Source organism: Arachis hypogaea, chromosome 4 (assembly GCF_003086295.3).
Source record: "Arachis hypogaea cultivar Tifrunner chromosome 4, arahy.Tifrunner.gnm2.J5K5, whole genome shotgun sequence".
In the NCBI taxonomy this organism is placed as follows: domain Eukaryota; kingdom Viridiplantae; phylum Streptophyta; class Magnoliopsida; order Fabales; family Fabaceae; genus Arachis; species Arachis hypogaea.
Genome location: NC_092039.1, coordinates 10,339,815 through 10,361,080, shown reverse-complemented (window position 1 = coordinate 10,361,080; position 21,266 = coordinate 10,339,815). Strand labels below are relative to the sequence as shown.

General features: G+C 30.3%; 1 pseudogene; it reads left to right on the top strand.

Moving 5' to 3' along the window:
* The first annotated feature begins 5,881 nt into the window (after nucleotides 1-5,881).
* On the top strand, nucleotides 5,882-21,171 carry LOC112796215 (alpha-glucosidase-like; annotated as a pseudogene).
* The last annotated feature ends 95 nt before the right edge of the window (nucleotides 21,172-21,266 follow it).

Sequence of the window (21,266 nt, the reverse complement as noted above, 5' to 3'; positions counted from 1 at the left end):
CCGAATGGTAATACATTCCATTCATAAAGCAACACACTTGTTGATTCTTTTGTTGGGCAAGTAAAAGCAGTTAATTTCTTTGTTTCTTCGTCTAAACGAAGCTGCCAATATCCTGATTTTGCATCAAGAGATGAAAACCAAGTTGCTCCTTTAATTTTTTCTAAAATAGAATCTTTTCTTTGAAGTTTATGAGCATCACCAATAGTTGCTTCATTCATTTTCTTATAGTTTATTACCATTCTTCGTTTTTCCCTTTTAATTTCATTATTGTTTTCAACGTAAAAAGCTGGAGCCGCATGAGGACTTTTACTTAATCTTATAATTCCTTTTTCCAAAAGATCTTTACATTCTAATGAGAACTCTTCTCTATCTCTTGCGGAATAAGGAGTTTTATTTGGAACATTTATCTCTTTTGTGGGATCTTTTAATTTAATGCTTACTAATTCGTTATTTGTATTTTTAATATCTAAAGGATTTTCAGCACAAATTTCATCCAAAAGTTCTTCTATCTTTATTTCAAGATTATTTTTTGGAATATTTATCTGAAAGTATAGATTTAAATAACATGTTTCTAATATAGAAAATATTTTAAATTTTAAGATCTTATCTATAGTAGTAGTTGGTATTTTTATACGTTTTGATTTTTGATTTATTGAAGAATCATGTGGAGCTTTTAAAACTATATATGTTAATTCTTGAATGAATGGATGATATAACTTTAAAAAGTTATATTCTATGATAAAATCCATTCCAGAATCTAACATATATATAGATGGAACAATGAACCTATAATTTTGAATAAAAATTTCAACCATCTCTGCTTTTTGGTCAATTTTATATATTGATTTGTCAGCTATTCTAACTCTTAATGGTTTCTTTAATTTTTTCTAATCAAGTTTTATATTTGAACTAGCAAAGCATTGTGTTGCCCCAGAATCTATGAAAGCATTTATAAACTTTTCTGTTATTTTTATAGTAATAAATGTAGCATTATTACTCAGTCTCTGAGTCTGTTTCCGAGACATATTCAAAAATATAGTCTAAGTTATCATCAGATTCTTCTAATGGTTCCATGAAACAAGACTTAGCAATTTCTATTTGTTTAGTAAGATCCTTTTTATCCTTCTTTTTTGGGCATTCATTTGCGTAGTGTCCTTCTTCTTGGCAATACCAACATTTACAATTTTCTTTTTTATTCGGGCAATAGTTATTTCTTTGTCTTTTATTTTTATTGTTATTTTCTTTTTATTAAAATATCTCTTTTTTCTCCAGTTTGGATAGTATTTTCTTTTTCTAAATTGATATTTTCTTTTTCTTTGAAAATTTTTATTAAGACCATATTTTTGAGGTATCTCTTCATTATCCTGACAGCAAATTCTGATTATATTTGCAAATCTTTTTTGAGTTGCTTCTTGCATACAACGTTCTTTTATTTCCTCTCTTATTGCAGAGGTTGCTCTACCAAATTTATTTTCAATTGTTCCTCTATTTATTTCTCTTATAAATCTTCCCATTATAAATTCATTAGCAGGATATGGAAGCTTTGTTATGTACATACTAAGATAATGATTTTTATCTTCTTCTTTTAATTTGTAATAATGTATTCTATATTCACATATATAAGACTCCATATTACATAAATCATATATCTGAATATTAGTTAAATGGTTTTTTGCTTCTTGATATTCTTTATTATAGACTTCTTGTCTATGATCTATAATATTCTTTCCAAAAAATTCTTTATATAGAATCATCATTATATATAATATCTTATCATAAGCTGTTGTCTTTGTTTCTAATTCTTCTATTATTTGGTTTTCTATTGATGTCATATAATCTCTTATAGTTCCTTTAGTATGAAACCCTATGTAATTCCAAATGTCTCTTCCAGACAATTCACTAAGTTTTGGATTAGTAAAGGCTTCTAATAAGAAGGAATTCAACCAGTTTTCGAAAATTTCTTTTTCATTCTTTTTGCAATCTAAATCGAGCATTCTTTCCCCTTCCATTTCCTGGATTTTAGGAACGTATTTTGATGGTATTTTTGTATATTTTGAATCTTTATTTATAAACCCTTTTTTAAAAGCATAATTATCAAAATCTGTTTCCCATTTAAATTGAGATTGATTATCCTTAGATGTTCCAGCTTCATTTTTTACTTGTATTGGAATAGCTGGTTCTTCGTCACTTGAATAATCTAAAATGTGTTCTTCATTTTCTATATTTTCAGAATTTACTAATTCTTCTTCTATTTGAAAACCATGTTCCATAATATTATTTTCTTGAACCATTTTTAATTGTTTAAAAAGCATTGTAACTTCTTCTAATTTTTCTTCAATATTCATAATTTCAATGGTGATTTTACTTTTAAGTCTGTTATGTTGATTATATTTTGAAAATTTTCTTCTTTGGAATTTTCCTTATTTCTTTGAAATTTTATGGATACTAATATTTCTTCAAGCATATCTACTATAGAATTTAATTGTGGGTTAAAAATATGATAAAGATGTGGGGAATCATTTCCATGGTAGCATTTTTTAGAAATTCCGTGTGAAAAATAAGTTTTTTCAGGTTTTTGAAGTCCTTCAATAAAACTTATTGTAAAATAAAGATTTTGAGAAAAATCATTTTGTATTGATTTTAAGAATTCAGTGTCATTACAATTAACATTGGTTAAAATCATTAATTTTTGATCTATTAATTTTGATAACTTAATTATTTCTTCTCTTAAATCTTCTAATTTACTTTTTTCCATTAGGTGACGCTTTTCTTTGTGAAGAGTTACGGTTTTAAGGGAAAAGTGTGGTTTTAGAATGTGTGGTTTAGATTTTGCCACGTAAGCACATCTTTAAAACAACATCTGTACCCTATATTTCACTCAATTATTAATATAAGAACAATGCTAGGGCAGCAATATTTGTAATTGGTAGCCATCAATTAGCCATCAATGATGATTTGATAGTATGAGATTCGTATGAAATTTCATCCAATGGCTCACCTTTTTCTGCTGGTTACATGCTGGGCAAAATGCAATAAAATTACTGGCCCCTAAACTTTTCCTTAATATAATTATTAACTATTGTTTATCTAACACTCCCCAATTATTATTTGAAAAAGTTTAGAGGACAGAAATTTGGAAACATTTTAAGTTCATCGGGAGCACCAGTGCACCAGTTGTTTTAACTGTTGGATTTCAATTAATATATATTATATATATTTTTCATAATTCAGATCGACGGTTAATATAACTGGTGCATCAGTACTCTTAGTGCATTTGAAATGTTTCTCAAAAATTTTATTAAATTCTGACCAGGATGTAATTAACAAAAAAAATGAATAATTCTATATTATTTAATAAAATTTCATATTATTAAAAACATCATTAATAACTACTTAATAATTACAAATAACAAAAGTTGTTAACCTCCTAACACTTTTCTTATTATTTATCTGTTTAAGTTGCTTATGTTACATTTTTTGAATGCGATTTTTTAATGCGAAATGCTTGTACACCAATTGCCCTTTTAATGTTGGGATGAAAAAGTGTTTCTCTTATTTATTTTTGTGTCTGCGTTGATGTGTTTTTACCTTTTAACCAATGATAACATAGTTATTTACCTTTCACTCGTTGTAAGTATAACATTCACTGGTCTGGCTTAATAGTTAAATTAATTTTTGAAAGATAAGATATTTTTTAAATTTATTTTTGAAATTTTTTTTTAATTTAATTGATCCTTCAAAGATAGTAAATTAATCGTATTTATCCTTCAGTCATTTTATTAATAATTTTTTTTAAAGATTGATGTTATAAAATGTTAATTGATAACATATATATCTTATATGTCTAATTGGATATTTGACCAAATATGTTTATGAAAATTTATTAATTTAGTCATTTTTTCAATTACAAGTCATATTCCTAATATGACCTAGTGATTAAATTGATAGATTTTCATAAACATATTTAGTCAACGTCTAATTGAACATGTGTCATGTATGCTATTGGTTAACATTTCACATCATCAATCGTTAACGAAAATTGTGAGTAGAGTAACTGAAAGATAGATATAATTAATTTGTAATCTTTGAAGGACTAATTTGATTGAAAAAAATTTTCGAGGACAAATTTAAAAAATATCTTATCTTTTAAGACTAATTTGACTATTAATTCATAATTTGTCTGAAAATCACTCGCTCAGATAAACACTTAAATAACAATACACTATAACTTTAAAATAATTTTCTCTCAATAATAACATAATAATATATTAAGAAGAAGAATAACCTACTCTATACTAATAATAATATATATCTATTTTCTATTATTTTTCCAAATAGAAAAAAAGTGAAAATTCTCAATCTAGATTCATATTCCTCATACTTGAATAATACTACTATTACATATAATGTCTATTTATAGACTTGAATATACCAATTTTAGCATAGTATTAGCATGTTAGCACCTTATTTTACTACTTGATAAGCATGCCAATATATGATAACATAATTGTGATATATTTTAGTCACAAACTTTGGTTATTCTTTTTAAAATTTAACCAATTTTAAATTATGGATTTTGATAAAACTTTTATAATCTTCTTACTCTTATCAAAATATTAATGAGTTTACTTTTTATTTTTTTAAGACACTTAAATATAAATTGTCATATTAAAATTCCTATAATTTTCTAGCCATAATCTCTAATGATTGTAGTCCAATTCTCACCAAGTGGCATTGAAGCTAAGACACTAAACCAAGAAAACACATTCCATTCTCGTGAATATCAACTTTTCCCTTTTCCACTTCTATTCATCTCCTATTGATTAATATTTTTATTTATTTATTTATTTTTAACTGGTAATAATGAGTATGTGGACCAATTTTTTACATGTGGTAATGCATTATGCAATCATTAAAGTATCAAGAAAAAGACTAAACTACCATGTTTTCCTTCAACATTAGAAGCATTCAAGGAATGCATTGGCATAACTGTAATTAATTTCTCTTTAATATTAATTATAAAACTTAAAAGAACTTAACATTTTTATACATAATATTTTTTTGAGAGCCATCTAGATAAAGATGCTTAAAACGTCTTTTTTTAAAGATGTTTTTCAATAATTAAAATTTAACACATAAAATCGACTAAATCGTATTATTTTTTGTCAAAATTAGGCTAGACAAATTGATTTGACCGAAAAAATAGTGAATCAAATCTTGAATTGGTCTAAATTAATATTTTTTTATAAAAAATAATTACAATACCCTTATTATAGAAAATGATTAAAATACTCTTATTATATATATATATATATATATATTAATTTTTAAAATTCTAAATTCTAACCCTATGATAAAAAAATAAAGGACTAAAATTTAAAATTTTCAAAATTAATATATATATAATAAAAGTATTTTAGTCATTTTCTATAATAGGGTATTGTAGTTATTTTCTATAAAAAATAATATTAATTTAGATCAGTTCAAGATTTGATTCACTATTTTTTCGGTCAAATCAATTTGTCTAGCCTAATTTTTACAAAAATAACACGATTTAATCGATTATATATGTTAAATTTTAATTATTGTAAAAAATCTTAAAAAAAACGTTTTAGACGTCTTTATCTGAGTGGCTCCCAACATTTTTTTTTTCTGCACATAAAATCTGAAATTTTTATCTCTTAGAATTTGTCACATGTTGAGAATATTTTATTCTAGAGCTGGACATCTGAACTTGGTTGAGTGAGTGTTGGAACAAATAATTGTCTTACTATCTGCCACTGCCAGTCAAATTGATAGGCCCCACAATCCTCCGTAGCTTCCAAGATGAATGCATATAAATTGATAGGCCATCATTTTCTATCCAAAACCGTTCAACACAATGAAAAAGAACAAAGCCTCTCTTCTCCAAATCTGCACTTTCCTCATCTTTTTCTCATCAAGTTCTTATGTTGCATCACACAGAGAAGGTGAAGGAGGAGGAGGAGTTGTTGGTTATGGCTACACCATATCTAGTGTCAATAACAATGCTCTCTCAGCTAAAACATCTTTGACTGCTAACCTTAAACTCATCAAGTCTTCCACACTTTATGGACCTGATGTTCCACGCCTCAGCCTTCATGCCAGGTAACAATAAATATTAAGTACTATTGTTATATTGAATCAAATTTATACATACATGTATTAGTAACCGAAGATGTTCACATATGCCGGTATCTTTCTTGAAATATGATATTTTAATGACTTTAACCATTTAGATATAATAATAAAAAAAATACAAGATCTAGATTTGATCAATGAAACACACATGAACATGAAGGCAGGACAGTGCATGTAAGCATGCAACTGATTTTTTCTTTAACAAGTCTTTTATATGATTGAAAGCTGAGCTGCACTAAATAGTGTTATTTTTATTTTTATATTTTTTTTTTGTGTTTGAACGAGTCTCACAACAATAAGTCAATAATCATGCTATTCGTTGGAGATATATCCATTAATGTTGCCTTCTCCCATTAACTTAAGCTGTTGGGATGAGTAGTTTCATAACATGACATCAGAGTTCTATGTCCGAGTATAAACCTAAAAAGAGGCTATTGATTGAGGAAGAATGTTGCATTCTCCCATTAACTTAAGTTTTTGAATTAGTGATTTTGTAACACAATTTATATAAAAAAAAATTAGTTACTGTGTATAAAAATATCATTTGATTTTCATTAAAATCTTTATTATAGTACTATAAAAAATATTTAAATTATTTGTTTATTATATATTTGATTATTCTATTAGGTTAAGTTTAATTATTTTAATAGTTTGATTATAATACTATAAAATAATTTATCATTTTAATACTTTAAATTAAGCCCAATAGGGTTCTTCTTTTAATGATTAATGATTATCTAAAAGTTTAACTTGATATCATCAATGTGATTGGATAATCAATCATATTTTTAAATTTTTATATTTATGAATTGTATTTTTCTAACCAATTTATGATTTGATTATATATATATATATATATATATATATATATATATATATATATATATATATATATATATATATAGTTAGTTTTAGTCAATGATGTATGTAATATTTATTATCACAAACTGATTTTTATTTACTAAAATTATTATATAAATTATTCATGGTTACATAAATAGGATAGAATATAACTATCATGAAAGAAAAAATGAATGGAACAAGTGATGGATTATGCAATAATATTAGTTAGGATTTAAATATTATACTATCAATTCATTTATATTATTGTATAAATTTTATGACTATCATATTTTCAAAAAATAAAATAAGTATCCAATATATAAGATTATGAGTAAAAGAAAAATATAAAAAAATACCTCAATTGCTAATTAAAATAAGAAGATGACACACTTGTATATTTTTAATTCTATTCTAATCAAATATGGAATTTATGCTATTTTACACTTATTATAATTGAAAGCACCTTTACCTTGTTTCAACTTTGTATTACTTATTGTTAAATTTACATGTGAGCATGGAGAAGAACAAGAACAGAGAAGTCAAGAAGGAATTGAGAATTGAACTTTTATAATGATGAGACTCAAAGAATACAAAGCTATAATTTGCTATTTATACAAATACTACTTCTAACAGAATGCTATAGCTGCTCTAACTAACTATACAGCTCAACATGTGCAATCAAACCTACTACTAACAATTTTCTATACAAAGAGAAATAATAGCTAAAATTAACAAATTCTAACTAATAGAATAAATATCAAGTAACACCCTCCCGTAAGCTTGGAGCATTGGGAGAAAAGAGATCCAACAATCCAAGCTTAGAATAACCTGCATTGAAAGGCCCAGGAGCAAGAGGTTTAGTGAGAATATCGGCAGCTTGATTATTGGTGGAAATGGGAAGAAGATGAATCAACTTTTCTTGCAATTTGTCACGGACGATATGGCAATCAGCTTCGATATGCTTGGTACGTTCATGAAACACAGGATTAGTTGCAATGTAAATAGCTGAATTGCTATCACAGTATAAATTAATAGGCTTTGTGATTGGAACACCAAGATCTTGAAGAACATAGCTCAGCCATTGGGCTTCTCTGGTGGCCAGAGCTAAAGCTCTATACTCTGCTTCTGAGGAGGAGGCTGCAACTGTAAGCTGTTTCTTACTCTTCCAAGTAACCAATGATGGTCCCAAATAAAAACAATATGCCGAGATGGATCTTCGAGAGTCAACACAACCAGCCCAGTCAGAGTCAGAGAAACCAGTAAGTTGCAAATCAGATTCTGCAGAGAAGAAGAGGCCTGCAGCAGGGGAACCTTTTACATAACGCAGCACTCTATGTGCCGCCTTCAAATGCTCAGTAGTGGCGCAGTCCAAAAACTGGCTTAGCTTCCCAATGGCATAGCTTATATCAGGCCTAGTATTTGCTAGATATAAAAGCTTGCCCACAATTCTTCTATATTGACTAGAATCAGTGAGCAATTTTCCAGCAGTTTTACTAAGCTTTGCTCCATAATCGATGGGAGTGGTGGCAGGTTTGCACCCTTCAAATCCTGTTTCCTTGAGTAAATCAAGAACATATTTTCTCTGGTACAAAGCAATTCCTGTCTTAGATCTTGTCACTTCTAGACCAAGGAAGTACTTCAAGTCTCCCATGTCTTTTATCCGAAATCTCTCATGAAGAACATCTTTAACTGAGTTAATTTCATTTAGATCATCACCTGCCAATACTAAATCATCGACATACACGAGAATTGCTGTGAATCCAAGTGAAGTAGTCTTGGTGAAGAGGCTGTAATCTGATTTACATTGAGTGAATTTTAACTCGAGTAAAACTGATTTGAGCTTGCAATTCCACTGCCTACTCGCTTGTTTCAATCCATACAAGGACTTTTCAAGCTTGCAAACTTGACCAGGCGAAGCTTCCAAACCTGGAGGCACCTTCATATAGACCTCCTCATCAAGTTCACCATGTAAAAATGCGGTGTTGACATCAATTTGTTTAAGGTGCCACCCTTTTACTGCTGCAACAGCAAGTACCACTCTCAAAGTCCCTAGCTTTACTACAGGACTGAAGGTATCTCGATAGTCAACACCAGCCACTTGTGTGAATCCTTTGGCAACAAGTCTTGCCTTATGCCTCTCCACTGTACCATTTGGGTGGTATTTGGTACGAAAGACCCATTTACATCCAATTGCTCTCTTTCCAATTGGCAAAGAAGTTAGCTTCCATGTTTTGTTTTCTTCCAAGGCAGTTAGTTCAGCTCTTATTGCCTCTTGCCAACAAGTTTGAGTGATTGCATCCTCATAAGTTTTAGGCTCTAAATTTTGAATAGCAACAGAAAATGCAAAATGCATGGGGGAAAACCTAGTATAAGACAAGACATTAGAGAGAGGATACCTTTGAGCAGTAAGCTGCGATGAGGGTGAAACAGTGTTGATGGTTTGACACTCATAGTCCTGCAAGTATGCAGGTGGTTTAGTTTGCCTAGTTGATCTCCTTACATCAGCAACTTCAGGCATAATGGAGGATTCAGGCAGAGCAGCAGAATTATGAGTTGAAAATTCTTCATGTGATGCAGATGTGGTTTCCAAATGATCATGAATTTCAGGATAAGGGAGAATTTCATCAGTTTCATTTAATTCAGAGGAAGCATTATCTTCCTGCTGGCTGAGATTTGGGTGATGCAAGCTTGGTTGAGTGGCTGCATCATCAGTGTTTAAAACTTGTATCTGACTCTCTTCCAAAAATTCATAATCAAAGGGATGAGATGCAACATGAGATGAATGAGAGGAAGCTGAAAAATTATCATTGTTGGCATTATTGGAGTGACAGTAAGGAAAATAATTCTCATAAAATTGGACATCCCGAGATAAGAAAATCTCTCGAGTTTGTAAATCAAAGAGCAGGTATCCCTTTGTGCCCTCCCTGAATCCAAGGTGTAAACACTTTCTTGCTCTTGGATCCAGCTTGCCTCGTTGTCGTGCAAGGCTGCCAGCATATGCTAAACAACCAAAGACTCTGAGAAGGGAAAGATTTGGCAAAGTCTTATAAAGAACTTGATACGGAGACTTGTTTTGCAAAAAGGGTGTTGGCAGTCGATTAATTAAATAGACCGCATGTCCAACACTGTAATTCCAAAAAGATTTTGGCAAATGAGCATGAAACAAGAGAGTTCTAGCCATAGCAAGAATGTGTTGATGCTTGCGCTCAACAATGCCATTCTGCTGTGGAGTTTCCACACAAGTTCTTTGGTGAGATATGCCATTAGAGCTGTAGAAAGTAGGCATTAAAAACTCAGGCCCATTATCTGTGCGAATTGTTTTAACCACTGCATTAAATTGGGTTTTAGCAAAAATGACAAAATCTTTAACCAATGAAGAAGCCTCAGCTTTAGTTTTCATGAATAAAATCCAAGTAAATCGAGAACAATCATCTACTATAGTGAGAAAATAACGCTTCCCAGTAAAAGAGGGAACAGAAATAGGTCCCCAAATATCAACATGAATGAGGTCAAGTACATTAGCTGTAGTACTAGAACTAACAAAAAAAGGTAATCGCTTTTGTTTGCCAAGATGGCAAGAATGACACGGTTCTGTATGTTTTGCACAATCAATAAACTCAAAATTCTTTTGCAATGCAACAAGCCTATCATGAAATGGATGCCCTAATCTAACATGCCATAAAGACTGAGAGAATTGGCTGCAGGAAGTTGCTGTGATGTGAGGAAGAGCTTTGACTTCTTTGTGCAGAATGTACAAACCATCAACATTGCTAGCTGCACCAATCATCTTCAAAGTGTGCAGATCCTGTATCTCACAAGCCTTGTCAGTAAAACTCATTTTGCAATGTAAAGATGCAGCAAGTTTCGAAACTGATATGAGTTTGAAGTTAAAAGTGGGAATAAACAATGCATTAGTGAGAAAAAGATTGTCAGAAAACATAATGGTGCCCATGATGCAGCTAGTAGTGAGTGCTCTATTAGGTAATTTGACAATAATTGGATCAACTTTGAAGTAATTTTGAAAATCTGCCAGGGTATATGATACATGGTCAGTAGCTCCAGTGTCAAGTACCCATGGCTTGTGTTTATTGATTGAAATATTTAGAGCTTTGACATGAGAATCAAATTGTAAAATGTTTACCATTCTACCTTTATAAGGAGAAGGATTTGCTTTGGCTGAAATCTGGTTGACACTATGAGAATGAGGCACATCTTGCTTGCTGAGCAGGGCTAAAAGAGCTTCTCGTTGCTCTGGAGTGAATTCATTAATGGTTGGTTCACCTCTAACCAATTGTGGAACACTAAAGTCATCATTTTCATCTTCAGGATTGTCTGCTGCAGTTATACAATTGAGGACAGGAGACTTTTTCTCAAACCGGGGTTTGAAGTTAGGTGGATAACCATGCTTCTTATAGCAATTATCCACAATGTGTCCTGATTTTCCACAATGAGTGCACTGCAATTTGATGCGATTTTGCCCCTTTTTAAATGGATTTCTACCTTTGTTATCAGGCTGAGAAGAGGCTGCCAGAATCTTAGCATCTAAGGCATTATCAAAGCTGAACAGCTGCCTTTCTTGCTGAGTGATCATTGACAGAATTCTATTCACACTAGGCAAATCATCCATTAATATAACCTGTGACTTAACAGTTGAATATTGCTCTCCAAGACCACGCAAAAACTTGGTGACTCTGTCCTCTTCCCTGTGTTGCCTAACAATGCCTAAGCCACATTCACATTTAGCACAATCGCAACCAGGTATACTTCTAAAATCATCAATCTCTTCCCAAAGATTTTTCAGTTTGGCAAAATAAGCTGTAACAGATAAATCCCCTTGTTTTAATGCATAAATCTCCTCATTCAATTCAGCTACTCGAAACCTATCACCCTGATAGTAGCGATGCTTAAGGTCATTCCATAATTCGTAACCTATGTTGTTCCAAAGAACACTCTGATAGATTTCTGGACTAAGGGAAAGGTTAATCCAAGCAACTACATAGGTATTGCATCGTTGCCATGCCTTGAAATTAGGATCAGTTTTCTCAGGTTTCAGGATAGTGCCATCAATAAATTCAATTTTATTTTTGGATGTAAGAGCATTAGTCATAGCTTTGCTCCACGCACTGTAATTTGAACCAGTAAAGATTACATTGGTAATAGATATACCTGGATTTTCAGAAGGAAGTATGTAATAGGGGCTTGAGAGATCTTGATTCGGACTTGTCTTGTTGATATGGTTCTGGATCTGTGCCACTTGACTAAAGAACGCTGCGAATTGCTGCATGTCCATCGCAGGACCACCTCCTGTGGAGCCATCACTTGAATTTGATTTTCCTTCCATTGCTGCGAAGATACCAGAGGCGGTTGTAATCTTTCTCTCTTGATCTCGTTGATCGGAAACTCGTTATCTCTCCTTAACGGGAAGACAGTTAGACAACAAAGCTCTCATCAAACTCTACGGTGTGAGTTCAAGAAAGAAGAAGAAAATAAATAGATGAAGAAGAAGAGCGGATGCTGAGATTTCAAATAGGTATGAAGAAAAGAGAGAAGAAATTGTGTGAGTTCAAATCAAATGAAGGAAAAGGGGAAAAATAAAATTCACGAGTCAAGAACAGCGAACGAGCGTTTCAACTGTAAAGCTGGACTCATCATCCTTCTCTAATCACGTCAACGAATTGTGAATTAGAGAGCAAGTTTCTCATCCTTCAATCAGGATCTCAACGTTCCTCCATCCACGCTCACCGCACCATGTTAAATTTACATGTGAGCATGGAGAAGAACAAGAACAGAGAAGCCAAGAAGGAATTGAGAATTGAACTTTTATAATAATGAGACTCAAAGAATACAAAGCTATAATTTGCTATTTATACAAATACTACTTCTAACAGAATGCTATAGCTGCTCTAACTAACTATACAGCTCAACATGTGCAATCAAACCTACTACTAACAATTTTCTATACAAAGAGAAATAATAGCTAAAATTAACAAATTCTAACTAATAGAATAAATATCAAGTAACACTTATAATAAGAATCACACGAACATTATTCACACTAATCTTGTAGAAATTTGTTGTTGATTTTTAGTGGATTAATAACCAATAGTTTTTTTTTTTTTTAACTAAAGATAAGATATTCGAATTTACAACCTCTTAACTAAATATTAAGTGAATATTGAGAGATTTTATCATTTGAGGTATAATTTATTCACAATAACCAATAGTTAATGACTAATAACCTGTAATGGTACCCTAAATTGTCACTTATATATAGCGGTACTAAGTTAAGGTATTATTACTAATAGTTCAGTTTGTTATGTCATATGGTATTAATGTTTTTAGATGTATAACTAAAATAACTCGATAAAATTTAAATGAGGAGTGTTAGGAAGTCAGTAACTTTTGTGATTTGCAGTCATTAAATAGTCATTAATGATGATTTTAACGGTGTGAAATTGGTGTGAGATTTCATCCAATAGTTTACTTTTCTTTATTGATTACATGTTGGCCAAAATTTAATAAAATTACTGACACCTAGACTTTTCCAATTCGAATATATCTAAAACATGAGAGAATATACCATTATAAAACTAATAATAAAGAACACACAATGAAAATATTTAAAAGCAAAAAAGATTCACTCTTAATTATTTTTTATAGAAAAATAAAATAAACTTCCAATTTACAAAAAAGAAAAATTAATCTTTGTTAGAGTTTAGATTTAAGAACTATATATAAAATGAATTAAATTTAATTCAACTATATTTTTAAGGTTTAATTATTCTATTAGTTCTTATAATTTATCAAATTTATAATTAAATTTTTATACTTTATTTTCTTTCAGTTGTTTCTATATTATTTTTAATTTTATAATTTGGTTCTTTTCATATAAAAATATTGGAGTTAATAAAATATTTTTATGCAAATTAAATATACCCACAATTAAGAACTTAATTAGAACTTTGACTACAGATTTTTTGAGAAGAATATTTTATTAATTTTAATATTTTTTTGACACAAAAAGATCTAATTATAAAATTAAAAATAGTGTAAAAACGTGATTTAAAAAATATAGAAACCTAATTATAAATTTAATAAAATTATAGAGATCAACAAAATAATTAAACCTATTCTTAATACATTTATTATAACCTAGACAAAATTATGCAAATGATTATAATTTAAATAATATTTTTTTCAAATTAAATAAAAACTGCATTTACAAAAGAGTTAAAAGAAAAATTGTTCATAATAATAATTATTATTGATTGATTAATTAATTAATTAAATAGAATTTGTTCACGATTAACCAATAATAATAACAATAATGACCACGACAACAACAATTATAGTGACAATTATAATAGCAATAGACAGTGATAATGATAGAATAATAATAAAGATGATTATGATGATAAAAAATTATAAATAAATAAATGGAAAAAAATTAATTTATAAAAAAATTAGTTCGACAAATGTGTTTTTATATTCTCAAATTTAATAAATAAGCTAAAATCAATGTAATTTTTTTATACGATATTATATTAAAAAATAAAAAGAATTAGATAAAAATTAAAGAGAATATATAATAGAGATTTTTAAAATTAAAAATAAAAAATTAAAATTTTAATTATATTATACATATTCGTATTATTACATTATATTTTTATTTATAATGTAATTATTTAATTAAGTTATAGACTCAATATTAATCTTAGTATTTTTTTAAAAAATAAAAAAATTAAGTATTAATGAATTTACACGTGTCTTTTAATTGGATCTCCTTTTCTCTACTAGGTATTGCTAATCCTCTGACACATAACATATGCCTTTAACTTAGACCCGAAATAAGAGAAATAAATAAAAAGCAGCAGCCTTTAAAGCCAAAACATTTAGCGGCTTATTTTCGTCTTTTTCATCAATAAGATGGACATTTTAAGAATTTAATTCTTTACTAAATAACAAAAATAACATGGGCAAACTTATTGTACATGATATTCCATATTCTATTTTAAAGTAGTATGGAATACTGATAATTTTCCATTTAATCACCCCGTTGAATTGATATATATAAACTAAGTAAATCTTTAAAGTAGTTCTTGATATTGACATACTAAAATCGTTTTTGAAATTTTAATTATATTAAATATATTTTTAAAAAATTATACCATATATATTAATTCTTAATCCATGTTTTTTTGTTAACGACTGCTGACGTAATTTAATGACGTGCATTTTTAGTGATACATGTCATTTCATAGTTTGACTACGTATAATAATATGATGATGTATCAGTTAGCAATACGTAGAATGCTGATGTAGATAGTTATGTCACGTATCACAATACTATTTTGCCACATATCACAATATTATTTATCTATGTGTCATCCACTATGTCATCGTTACATATTATTAAATTAGTTCCTTACTTTACATCAAATGATTCATTTTAGACTTAGTCCCTAAAATTGAATGTGGTGCATTAAATTAGTCCCTTTATCAATTTTTTTCTTTTTTTTTATAAATTTAAAAATTTTAATATCTTTAAATACACTAATTTTAATTTTATCTTTTCACAATTTATTTAAATACAAGTGCTTTATAAAATATTTTTAAAATTTTAGTTTTAATTATATAAATTTTTCCTATGATATTTTATTAAAATAATTATATGAGATATTGATATTGATTTAGTAAAGAGTGTAAGTTAAGAGTATAATAATATTTCTTAATACAAACTTTTTAATATTTAACACCTTAATAAATATTTTAAAAATACTTGATAAGACACTTATTAACTAATATAAATTCATTATTCCCATCCATTTCAAGAACGTCTGATTTTTCATATAATTGACTTCTCACTAAATTAATAAGATAGATTTATACTATCGATTATAATAATTCATTTTATCTATAACTTAGCTAGACGACATTTTCATATATTACACTATTAATTAATATAAGTATATAGTAGCATTTGTGAGATACTGAGATAGAGACTGGGAGACTGGGACTCAATATCATGTTTGTTAGTCCAGAGACTAGTATTAAACTCCAAAATTTCAATATTTAAGTACCTCCAAAAAGTGGGGACACAGGGGACTGAAATTTTTTTGGACGGAAACTGAAACTTTAATAACATTTTATATCTAAAATACCTCTATTTCAATTAATTAATTCCAACTTTATTCTTTGTACAAATTAAATTATAGCTTCATTTTTATTTCAGTGTTTATCTCCCACTTTACACCAAACACAGTACTAAAACTTATTTCAATCTCAGTTTCTCAGTCTCGGTTTTTCAGTCTTTGTCTCTCTTCTAAACACTACCTAAATTGTAGCCATGGCTTGAACATTATTAAAACATATACAAATAAACACAAGAGGTAATAATAAAATTTTGTATTTAGCTAATATGTACTCTAATGGTATAAGTTAAAATTATTAATTAAAAAATTTATTATAAAAAATTGTATAATAAAAAATATAATTAAAATTAGTGTATAAAAAAATTGAGAATTTTAAGTTTATAAAAAATGAGAAAAACTGACGAAGGGACTAATTTGGTACACCACATTTAATTTCAAGGACTAAAATGAGTCATTTGATGTAAAGTAAGGCACCAATTTGGTGTATAAGCATAGTTATTAGAACCGAACCGATAATTGACCCGGTTATACGACCGGGTCACTGGGTTACTAGTTCAACCGATGGGTCACTGATCTATTCGATTGACCTGGTCATAATTAAATAAAAATAAAATAAAAAATTAAATGCATGTTTTCAAAAAAATATTAATGATAATTAATATCAATTCTTAGATATAATTTATGGTGCAAAAACAGATAATAAATTAGTCACCAATATAAAATACTTTTTTAATTTATCAATATCAATATATTAATACGTTTGTATATTGTATATTGTTACTTATTTGATATCCATGTCAATCCATGCTTAAAAGAATTAAAAAAATAAAAATTCATTCATAATTTATTATATATATAATTTTTATCACATATATTATCAAGAAGCAAAATGGCACAGCGGTAAAGGAGAGGGATTGCATGCTTGCCAACCCCTGTTTGAACCTGCCTAACCATTTTTGGAATTGTTGTGGATGGAGTGGACCCACGTGGGTTTAGTGTGGTTTGAAGTACAGATTTGTTGGTTTTTAATGAGTTTGACCATTGTTGATTGATTTAATTACATGTTCGGTTCAATTCACTAATCGAATTGACTAAACTATAAGTTCATTGATTTTTTGGTCGAATCGACTAGTTCGGTTTGGTTCTGATAACAATGTGTATATGTAATAATGATATAGTGGACAACACACGAAGAAATAACACTGTGACACGTGGCAAAATAACATTGTGACACGTGATATAACTATCCACGTCAGCATGTCACGTCTCAATGACTGACATGTTATCATACTGTTACACGTGACCAAATCATGAGATGACACATATCACCAAAGGTCAACGTCATCAAACTACGTCAGTACGTCATTGAAGAAAAACATATCAAAGACTAATATGGTACCATTTTTTTAATCTCAGAAACTTAATTAATTGAAATTTTTGGAACAATTTTAATACATGGAATCAATATCAGAGATCACTCTAAAATTTTAGTCATAAACTTGTTTGTGTGTTATGCAGATTATTTTGACTTATCTAATTGAGTTTTCTAGATCATGTACCATTCTTTTCCTTAAAAGAGTATTATTATACAGTGATAATATAGCCTTAGACATACACATACCAGTGCTAATACATTATGCAAAATTTATAATTGATCATCATTCCTATTCATCATCCATTGTGTAAGACATACTGAAGCTAATATAGTACGCAAAGTCAACTGCTGCTCTAACCGATAATAACTGATTGTCATTCACAGCATAATGTATACTGAAGCATGTATAATCTGCAAAATTTTCATTGAAGGTGCATTATTTATAGTTTTGGTATATAATATGTTTTCTACTTTGTAATTGGTTATATATATTGTATGTATCTTTTGCAGTTTTGAGAGCAAGGACAGATTAAGAGTTAGAATCACAGACTCCACTCACCAAAGATGGGAAGTTCCAGAAGAAGTGATTCCAAGAAGCTCCCATCTCCCTCTTCTCCCCTTTCTCATCACCAAACAATTCCCTTCTTCCAACCATACCTGCAATCCAAAACAACAACCAAACTTTTCTATCACAACACCAAACTCAGACCTCATATTTAGCCTCCACAACACCACCCCATTTGGCTTCACTATCTCGCGCAAGTCCTCCAAGGACATCCTTTTTGATACCTCACCAGACCCTTCCAACCCTTCAACTTTCATTGTGTTCAAGGACCAGTACCTTCAGCTATCTTCCTCACTCCCAAGGGAAAGAGCCTCACTTTATGGCCTTGGTGAACACACCAAGAGCTCCTTTAAGTTGCAGCCACACCAGACACTCACCATGTGGAATTCAGATACTTTAGTGCCAATCTTGACTTGAACCTTTATGGCTCTCACCCTTTTTACATGGATGTAAGGAAAGGATCTAAAGATGGAAGTGTGAAGGATGGAAGCACACATGGGGTGTTGCTGCTAAATAGCAATGGGATGGATGTTGTGTATGGTGGTGACCGGATAACTTATAAGGTGATTGGTGGGGTGCTTGATCTTTACTTTTTTGCCGGATCGTCACCGGAGTTGGTTATGGAGCAATACACTGAACTCATTGGAAGGCCTACTCCTATGCCTTATTGGTCTTTTGGTAAGTCTTATCTATACTCCTTTAACTTTATCAGTATTACAAGATTTTAACTGAAAATTGTTCTCACATAGTGGTTTCTAGATTCAAAGTATTCTGTTTTATAATAGAAGTAAATATAACATGTGATAACTATAAATCACTCTGCTTTTTCCCGTTTTGATATATCTTGCTCCCATGCTAATCCATAAAGTTATCGTTTCTTTTGTGAAAGGTTTTCACCAGTGTAGATATGGCTACAAGAGTGTAAATGATCTTGAGGGTGTGGTTGCTAACTATGCAAAAGCAAACATACCTCTTGAAGTTATGTGGACAGATATTGATTACATGGATGCATATAAAGATTTCACCCTTGATCCTATCAACTTTCCCCTGGATAAGATGAAAACATTTGTTGATACTCTTCACCGGAATGGACAGAAATATGTACTCATATTGGATCCTGGTACCTAATTCCAATACCATGCATTTTCTTCCAACCAAAAAACACTCTCCAACTAACTTTTAGGGAAACTACACTAATATCCCTTTTTTTAGCTTATATGACACAATGACATCCTCTTAATTTGCCATGTTTATATAGGAGATCAATGGACATTTTATAAAATATAGGGGCACTGAGTCTCATATAACTTAAATCTCGGAGATATTAGTGTATATTTTTAAGATGGAAGAGTGTTGTGCATCAGTTATTTATTTGGGGCTAATGTTGCAAACAGGTATCAATGTAAACAACACATATGCAACTTATATTAGAGGATTCAAAGCAGATATCTACATAAAGAGAAATGGAGTCAGTTACCTTGGTCAACTTTTTCCAGGACCAGTTTACTTCCCAGATTTTTTAAATCCAAGAAGCCAAGAATTCTGGGGCAGAGAGATCAAACTATTTAGGGAACTTCTCCCATTTGATGGTCTCTGGCTTGACATGAATGAGATATCTAATTTCATCACTTCTCCTCCTAATCCATTTTCTAGTCTTGACAACCCTCCCTACAAAATCAACAATTCTGGAGCCCTACAACCAATCAATACGAAAACGGTACCAGCAACATCCTTACATTATGGATATATCACTGAGTATGATGCTCACAATTTATATGGACTACTAGAATCCAAAGATACCAACAAAGCTTTAAAAGATGTAATTGGTAAAAGGCCTTTTATTCTTTGTAGATCAACTTTTGTAAGTTCTGGAAAGTATACAGCACATTGGACTGGAGACAATGCTGCTACTTGGAATGATTTGGCATACTCAATTCCTTCTATATTAAATTCTGGAATATTTGGAATTCCAATGGTTGGAGCAGATATATGTGGTTTCTTAGGAAATACAACTGAAGAACTCTGCAGGCGATGGATCCAGGTAACAATTGATCCTAAGATATGGGATAATTTCTTTGTGAAAAACTCAAAAATGGAAGGTTTACTATACATATACATATCTAATTCCTTTTATTTACCTCATGTAGTTGGGAGCATTTTACCCCTTTGCTAGAGACCATTCAGTAATATATTCCATCAGGCAAGAGCTTTATCTTTGGGATTCAGTTGCTTCATCAGCAAGGAAAGTGCTCAGCCTTCGCTATCGCCTCCTCCCTTATTTCTACACATTGATGTATAAAGCACATACAAAAGGGACACCAATTGCAAGACCCATTTTCTTTTCATTCCCTGAGGATGTCACAACATATGATATAAGTTCACATTTCCTACTTGGCAAAGGGATTTTGGTGTCACCAGTGCTACAATCTGGAGCTGTCACTGTTAATGCATACTTCCCTGCAGGGAACTGGTTTGATCTCTTCAATGTCTCAAATTCAGTGAGTGCTGAGTCAGGAAAGTATGTTACTCTTGATGCTCCACCTGATCACATCAATGTGCATGTTAGTGAAGGTAACATCTTGGCCATGCAAGGAGAAGCAATGACAATAGACGCGGCCCGAAAGACTGCATTTCATCTTGTGGTGGTTGTTAGTAGCAGCAAAAGTAGTTATGGACAAGTTTATTTGGATGATGGAGAAGCACTTACATGTTAGGAGAGAATGAACAGTGGACATTGGTAAGTTTCTATGGTGCATTACAGAAGAATAGTGTTTTTGTTGCATCTAATGTTACTAATGGAAGATTTGCTCTGAACCAAAGATGGATCATAGAAAAGATCACTTTCTTGGGAATTCCTAAGCATACTGAGTTGAATATTGAGAATGGAACAAGTTCAATGAGAAAGATGGTTACACATGTTGAGAACTTTTCAGAGTTTGTTAGTATAAAAGTTTCAAGATTGTCACAGCCTATTGGAAAGGCATTTAAACTAGAAATTCAAATACAAGGTTGAAGGGTAGCTAAAAGAAGGATTGTCTTTATAGATGCAATTCCTTCTCATGTTTCTCCAGTTAAAATTATTGTGATAATTATTATAGCATAAAAATTAAAGATTTGGATCCTCTAAATTTTGGATTTTATTTGAGAGGGTAAAATACTAAAATGTGATCTC